Genomic DNA, 8,727 nt, shown 5'->3' with positions numbered 1-8,727 from the left:
GACGACACCATCACAGAAAAAAATAAAAATCACCTCCGATGAGGCCCTTCTCGATTTCTGTTTCGTATAGTTTTTCTACCATTGTAATCACCATTCCTTTTTCTACAGGTTGGCCGAAACAAAACACCTAACTGTGAAGGTGAGCCAGCGGAGCCACCGTATTAGAAAACCTCGTCGCCGTTAAGCTTTGATTTTTTTACTTTTTTCGGCCAACCAATGCCCCTTAACGTGTTTTCTTGCAGGGATGGGTACAAAACCGGCCAAAATTGGCCAAAACTGACTGAAAATGGCCAATCCGATGCAAACCGCCGCCGCGGGCAACGGTACCGTCGCTGGAGCACGGTGGAGCCAACGTGCCAGAATTTCAGAATTGACCAAAAGGGGGTTTCTAACATTGATTTTGGATTTTTTAGGATATTTCTAGATACTTGAAGTGTGTTTTAATCCTCGAATGAAAAATTAGGGAACTTGGGGACCGCCAGTAGGCGCAACTGAAAGTTTAGCATTTCGAACATCAATTCGAGTAAGAATCCCTCACCCTATTCCCTGTTATGCAATTGAAGTTTAATTATAAATAATATGATTTTTGTGTAATTTAAAAATATCGATAATTGAAAGTTATTAATGGAGCCGGAACTAGTTATTTATTACTATTTGCCATGTTTCACTAATTGATTGATTTTACAGTTTCAAACATATGATAATACACTGAAATTGGTATTTCGATTGTGTTTTCTTGATGCATGTATTGCTTGTCTTACGTGATTTATAGTTAATTAGAAAACTGAAAATTAAAAGTAAATGAGAAATTGTTTGATTAAGTGAATGGATGAATGGTAGCCTTAGTAGATATCCTGAGAGATGGTGGACAGATCGGGTACATAGGAAACCCTACCGTGAATGTTGCCTCATACCGGACAGGGTATTGAGGATCGGTAATTTGGTGCTCATACTGGACGGGGTATGGGGATGACCCGTTTCACCCTCATACCGAACAGGATATTGAGGGATGATATTTCTTTGTGCTCATATTGGAATGGGTATGGGGACGACCCGTTTCACCCTCATACGGGATGGGATATTGAGTGATGGTATTTTTTGGCACTCATACCGGACCGGGTATGAGGATGGCCCGTTAGTTGAAAATATTTAAAAAGGGTTCACGCGTAGTGGAGACATCCCTATGGACTCTCATGGATACCAGTAGGCTGATAAATGAGAAAGTTGTTGTTCCAACTAATTGAATATGAAATTATAATATTATTTATGTTATTGACTCTATAGGTCGGTTTCAAAAATCTCGCTACGGTAAGCATGCGGTAAATGATTTTATTTTATGATAAATTAATTTTATTTAAATTAAGAGCTCAATTAGTTATTTTTATTATTTTTACCAACCTTTATTTCTACGTCAGTAAGTAGCGTGATATTCTTACTGGGCTAGTGTAGCTCACTTTTTCATTAACTATTTAAGATCAAGAGGATCAAGATCAAGAACCCAATCTACAAGAGAGTTGCGAGTAAGACGTTCAGTTTGTTTACTTTTCATTATTTCTTTGATTATTAGTTGTTCTTTTAGAAGGGTCATTCTCGTATCCCTATTGGGTATCCCGAACTATTGTGTAAGGAATGTAAATCCTAACGCTATTATTTTGCTTCCACATTCAATTCATAATTTATTTTCTTTTGATATTCCGGATCATTACAGTTGGTATCAGAGTCGCGTTCCTTGGAACCATTCCTTACACAAAGACTTAAAAACACTCAATACGAACCATCGTCCAACCCTTCTTTATGAAAAAAAAATAGGTACATGGACATGAGAAGAGGAGGGCCCCTACTGAATAAGGCAGCCCAAGATGGGTCGCTTCGAGAGGATGTCGATCGACTCTTCGAGATGTTAGAGAGACTCGTCTCTACCCAGCAGACCAAGGAAGAGATGAAGGAGCTATCTGACCCTCCACCACTGTCACAATATGAGCCACCCCTACAACAAGAGGATTTAGTGTCATCTCGATATAATCATGTCACTTCACCGTACCATATAGCACCGCCATAGTATAATCTAGTGCCCCACCATACAACCAGGTGCCACTATAGGGTCATTCGATCCTTCCCCAGTAACATCCAGCCCCTCTTCCATGGGACTCGGTTCCACCCATGATGGACCTAATAGAGGTTGACATAGGGGACTTTGACGTAACCCTATGAATGAACTGGTTAGTAGTGTATTATGCCACCGTGAATTGTTCCCACAAGAAACTGATAATTAAGCCTCCTAAAGACGAGTCATTTATAATCTAATAAAAAGCTTTGAATATTATTCTTTCCTAGAAAAATCCTTATTACATAGCACTTTAACTCAGTTGTTTCCTCTACACTATACAAATTTAAGAAAAAAATTTGTATTCAAGAGATCCCAATAGTCTGAGACTTCCTAAATATGTTTTCTGATAAACTTCTCGAACCACCAATGGATAGAGAAGCTAAGTTCACCGTAGATCTTCAGCTGGACACACATTCTATCTTAGTTTTTCCCTCACCACAGGAGTCATGTAGAAATGGAAGAGTTGAGAAAATAGATCAAGAAATTGCAAGACAATGGGTTCATCTGACACAGTGTTTCTCCTTGGAAGTGCTGGAGTCCCATTTACGAGGATGGGAGATGAGACATTATGGTTATATATTGACTACAGGGGACTGAATAGGGTCGCGATCAAGAACAAGTACCCCCTTTCCAAGATAGATGACCTTTTTGATTAGTTGCAGGGTGGGCAGGTCTTTTTCAAATATATTTACGTTCAGGTTACCATAAGGTAAAGATCAAGGCAGAAGACATTCCTAAAATAGCCTTTCGGATCAGGTATAGACACTATGAATTCTTGGTCATGCTATTTGGACTAACCAATGCACCAGCATCTTCACGGATATGATGAATAGGATTTTCAGACAATTTTTATATCAGTTCGTCATTGTATTTATCAATGATATCTTGGTATATTCAAAAAGCAGAGAGGAGCATGCTCATCATCTAACTCAGGTTTTGCAGGTCCTTAGAGAAAAGAAGTTGTATGCAAAGTTGAGCAAGTGTGGATTCTGGCTTGAGCAGACTATCTTCCTAAGGCACATCATATCAAGTGATGGAGTGTCAGTAAACTTCGAAAAAGTTGAGGCAGTGCTCGGCTAGAAAAAATTAACCTCGATCAATGAGATTTGTAGTTTTCTGGGAATGACAGGTTATTACCGCAGATTTGTGGAAGGATTTTCTAGTCTAGCTGCTCCTTTGACTCGGCTCACAAAGAAGAACGTCAACTTCGAATGGAACGAAGACTATAAAAGGAGTTTTTTAGAACTAAAGAAGCAATTGACTACCGCACCTGTGTTGGCCCTGTCGAGCAGAACAGGTGGATATACAGTTTATAGTGACACCTCTTATCTGGGGTTGGGTTGTGTTCTAATGCAGCATGGAAAGATCATAGCCTATGGGTCCAGGCAGTTGAAGAGTCATGAGAAAAACTACCACACCCATGATTTGAAACTTGCTGTGATTATCCACACCTTGAGGACTTGGTGTAATTACTTATATGGGGAGACCTTTCAGATCTATACTGACCATAAAAGTTTGAAACACATATTCACTCAAAAGGATCTCAACGTACTTTAGAGAAGATGGATAGAACTTCTCAAGGACTACGATTGCAATATCTTGTATCACTCGGCTAAGGGCAACGTTATAGCTGACACACTCAGCAGAAAAAGTACAAGTATATTAGCTCATCTAATGGTTTCAGAATGCAGGATAATAGGGGCCACACAATAGGTGCAACTTCAGGGCCTGAGGAGAGTCATATGTTTGGCCCACCTAACTGTTCAACCTAAGTTGATCCAGAGAATAAAAGAAGCCCAATCCACCGATTTCACCCTAGTAGCCCTTAAGAAGGATGCAGAACAGGGAGTTAATTCAGAATTTTGAGTCTCTGCTGATGGGTTACTTAGATTTCAGGACAGAGTGTGTGTTTCATGTGATAGTGAGCTGAAAAGGGACATCATGATAAAGGCCCATAGCTCAAAGTTTACCATGCATCCCAGAAGTACTAAGATGTATCAAAGTATGCAACTTCGATTTTGGAAAAAATGGATGAAAAGAGATGTGACCGACTTTGTTTCCAAATATTTGGTATGTTAGCAAATCAAGGCAGAGCATCAACGCCCAGACAGGTTACTTCAGCCATTATCAATTTCGGAGTAAAAGTGAGAACATATCATAATAGATTTCGTGACAAGATTGCCTAGAGCACGCTCAGGACATGATGTTATTTGAGTAATTGTTGACCAACTCATCAAGTCTTTCCACTTCTTGGCCATCAGGATGACCGACCCCTTTGATAAGCTAACAAGAATATATATCTGGGAGATAGTTAAGTTACATGGAGTACCAGTGACAGTAGTGTCCGATAGGGACTCCAGGTTCACTTCTCGGTTCTGGTATAGTTTTCAGCAAGCCATGGGAACGAAACTGTCTCTTAGTACTGCATTCCACCCTAAGACTGATGGACAATCAGAAAGGATGATCCACATATTGGAGGATATACTTCGAGCTTGTGTTCTTGACTTTGGGGGCCATTGGGATGATCATTTACCCCTAATAGAGTTCGTCTATAATAACAGTTACCAAGCAAGTATCAGCATGGCTCCGTATGAGGCATTGTATGGTCGCCCATGCAGATCGTCGATCTGTTGAAAAGATGTGGATAATGAAAAATTGTTCGGTCCAGATCTTGTGGAGCTCCAGCCAAAATAGTTAAAATCAGGAAGAACATTCATACGGCTCAAAGTAGACAAAAGAGTTATGCGGATACCCAGAGGAGGGATTTGGAATTTGATAAAGGTGATCGGGTGTTCCTTAAGGTCACTCCGTTCAAGAAAATCATTAGGTTTGACAAGATGAGGAAACTAAATCCCTGGTTTATTAAGTCATATAAAATCTTAAACAGAATTGGCATTGCCGCCTACAAATTGGCACTGTCTCCAGAACTTTTCAGGGTCCATAATGTGTTTTATGTGTCCATGCTACGCAAGTACAATCCAGACCCTTCTCACGTCTTGGCCTACGAGCCTTTTTCACTACAGGAAGATCTGTCCTATGAGGAGGTACCGGTCCGTATTGTAGATCGAAAGAAAAGAGTACTCCGCAACCAGAAACTTTCCTTTGTTAAGGTCCTATGGCATAATCACACACAGGGAGACGTCACATGGGAGCTAGAATTAGATTTCAGAGCCCAATATCCCCCACTGTTTGATTGAGTGAGAGAGAGACAAATTTGAGAGACCAAATCTTTTTTAAGGGAGGGAGAGTTGTAATACCCTTAATTAATTTTAATATATTTAAAATTAATGTATATATTAAAATTAATGTATAAATATAATTTTTAAATTTTTGAATTTTTATTTAATGTAAAAATGAATAAAAATAAGTGGAGGATGAAATGTAAAATAATTTTGAGAAAAATAGGTAAAATTTTGAGTTCTATGGGTGTTTTTGAAAGAAAAATCAGAAACTGGGGTCAAAACGCAATTTAGGAAAGATATGCCATGTAGGACGCCCAGTCCGCAGCCCCGACAAAATGGAGCACGCCGCGTGGCGAGTCACGTTGACGTGGTGCCACGTGGGAGGTCACACTTGCGATTTGTATGCCTGTAATTGGACGGTCCAGATTTGTTCCCGCGCGCGTGGACGATCCGGATTCGTCCCTCCGCAAACGCGATCAGATGATCACGATCAAACGCAATGAATAACCCAGATCCACTTCTTATTTAAACGCGATCAGATGGTCTAAATCAAATCGTGATGAACAGTCCAGATTCACTTCTTATTTAAACACGATCGGACGGTTCAGATCAAATATGATGGATGGTACAGATTAAAAGGATACGAATATAAATACTCCACTTCACACCAAACCCTAACCTTAGCCGCTAAACTCCCCCTGTCGGAGAAGAAGAGCCAGTCACCGGGAAGAGAGCCGACCACCACCCGCCGCCGCGAGGGAGCCACGTCCAACTGCCAAAAAAGGTAAAAAAAAATCTATTCGCTCAAAATTCAATTTTAAACACCCCCATGGCCAAATCGGAGCAAAAGGACTGGTGGATAAGCCAGAAATTGCAGGTAAAAGTCCAACAGCGTCGCCGCAGGAAAAAAATAAAAATTGCCTCCGATGAGGCCCTTTCTGATTCCTGTTTCATGTAATTTTTTCACTATTGTAATCACCATTCCTTTTTATACAGGTTGACTGAAGCAAAATACCCAATTGCAAATGTGAGCCAGGGGAGCCACCGCACCGGAAAACCCCACAGCCAATAAGCTTCGATTTTTTAACTTTTTTCGGCCAACCGAGGCTCCTTAACATGTTTTTTCGCAGGGATGGGTACAAAACCAGTGGAAACTAGCTGAAACTGGCCAAAAAGGGCCAACCCGAGGTAAACCACCGCCGCAGGCAGCGGAACTGCCGTGCCGAAATTTTGAAATTGGCCAAAAAGGGGTTTTTAATATTGATTTTAAGTTTTTTGGGATATTTTAGGTATTTGAAGTGTGTTTTAATCCCCGAATGAAAAGTCAGGGAACTTAGGGACCGCCAGTAGGCGCAGCTAAAAGTTTAGCATTTCGGACATCAATTCGAGTAAGAATCCCTCACCTTATTCCCTGTTATGGAATTGAAGTTTAATTATAAATAATATGGTATTTTGCATAATTTAGAAATATCGATAATTAAAGGTTACTAATGGAACTAGAACCGATTATTTATTACTGTTTGCCATGTTTCACTGATTGATTGATTTTACAGTTTCGAAAGCATGATAATATACTGGAATTGGTATGATAATTCGATTATGTTTCTTTGATGCATGTATTTCTTGTCTTACGTGATTTATAGTTAATTGAAAAACTGAAAATTAAAGGTGAACGAGAAATTATTTGATTAAGTGAATTGATGAATGATAGCCTTACTGGATATTCTAAGAGATGGTGGACAGAACGGGTACATAGAGAACCCTACCGTGAACGTTACCTCATACCGGATGGGGTATCGATGATTAGTAATTTGGCGCTCATACCGGACGGGGTATGGGGACAACCTGTTTCACCCTCATACCGGACGAGGTATTGAGAGATGATATTTCTTGGCGCTCATATCAGACGGGGTATGGGGACGACCTGCTAGTTGAAAATGTTGAAAAATGGTTCACGCATAGTGGAAACATCCCTATGGACCCCCATGAATACCAGTAGGCTGATAAATGAGAAAGTTATTGTTCCGACTGATTGAATATGAAATTATAATATTGTTTATGTTATTGACTCTATAGGTCGTTTTTGAAAATCTCACTACGGTAAACATGCAGTAAATAATTTTATTTATGATAAGTGAATTTTATTTAAATTAATAGCTCCATTAGTTATTTTTATGATTTCTACTAACATTCATTTATGTGGCGGTAAGTAGCATGATATTCTTACTGGGATAGTGTAGTTCACTCTTTCATTAACCATTTCATATCAAGATGACCAAAATCCAGAGCCCGATCCACAAAAGGGTTATGGTAGGACGTTCAGTTTGTTTACTTTTTATTATTTTTTTGATTATTAGTTGTTCTTTTAGAAGGTTCATTCTCGTAGGCCTATTGGGTATCCCGAATTATTGTGTAAGGAATGTAAACCCTAATGCTATTATTTCGCTTTCGCATTCAATTCATAATTTATTTCCTTTTGATATTCCGGTACATAAGCATTTGTATCGAACCATATAAATCTTGTATATTTTCTTTTTTTACTCTTTATTTTGTGTAATTGTGTGCATATTGGGGATTAATTTCTACATTAATTTTTTTTTCTTTCAAAAGTTCTTTAAACATATTTCCTCCTAAATGTTTTTTGGTAAAATGTTAAAAAAAAAGTAAAAAAATTAAGTTCTTATACCCTAAAAAAGAAGCTCTAGGCCCATCTTTTAGGAGATTTAGTCTCTGTATCTATATATATATATATATATATATATTTTTCCGAGAGGGAGGAAAAAATAAAAAATTGTAACAGCTAATAAGCTTTTTTTTTCTTGTAAGATATAATTGTCATTTTTAGATCTTTCAATGTCTATGGTTAGAAGAAAGCAAAATCAACAATGGCAATGGTTATTAAACTAAATTGATTGATCTTAGATTCTCCTATTCCTGTATTATTTATTCTTACGAAATACCAGATCAAAAAGAACAATCTTAAAAAGAGATATAATGAAATTCTTTAATTGATTTTTTCCCTAGAAATAATTTATTTTATTTGACGAATGGAGCCAACGAACAATTAATTTAATTTAAATTATAAAAAATCAAATATATATAATTAAAAAGATAAACAAAAAGTTCTTATTTGAAACATCTCGTGATCTTCAATCAATTCTGCGCTTCAATATAATTAGCAGGAGTAAGCGTTATAGCCTACTTCCAATACTCGGCAGCTTGAACAAATCAAGCCTTTGCGTTTTTAGAATTTTTCTGTTGAATGGTCTGTTCTCCCTAGTCGAAATAAGTAAGTCAATTCCTTCCCTTAAAACTGTACTTGAGAGTTTCCAACCTCATATGACTTGACAGTCAATTATTTTGGTGTCCTTTTTTCTAACCTCTATATATAATTGAATTAGCTTTTTCATAAATATCCTATTTCTTCTCGGGTTAACC

This window comes from Carica papaya, chromosome 4 (assembly GCF_054855325.1).
Source record: "Carica papaya isolate Zhongbai chromosome 4, ASM5485532v1, whole genome shotgun sequence".
NCBI classification, from domain to species: Eukaryota; Viridiplantae; Streptophyta; class Magnoliopsida; order Brassicales; family Caricaceae; genus Carica; species Carica papaya.
This window is presented reverse-complemented; position numbering follows the sequence as displayed.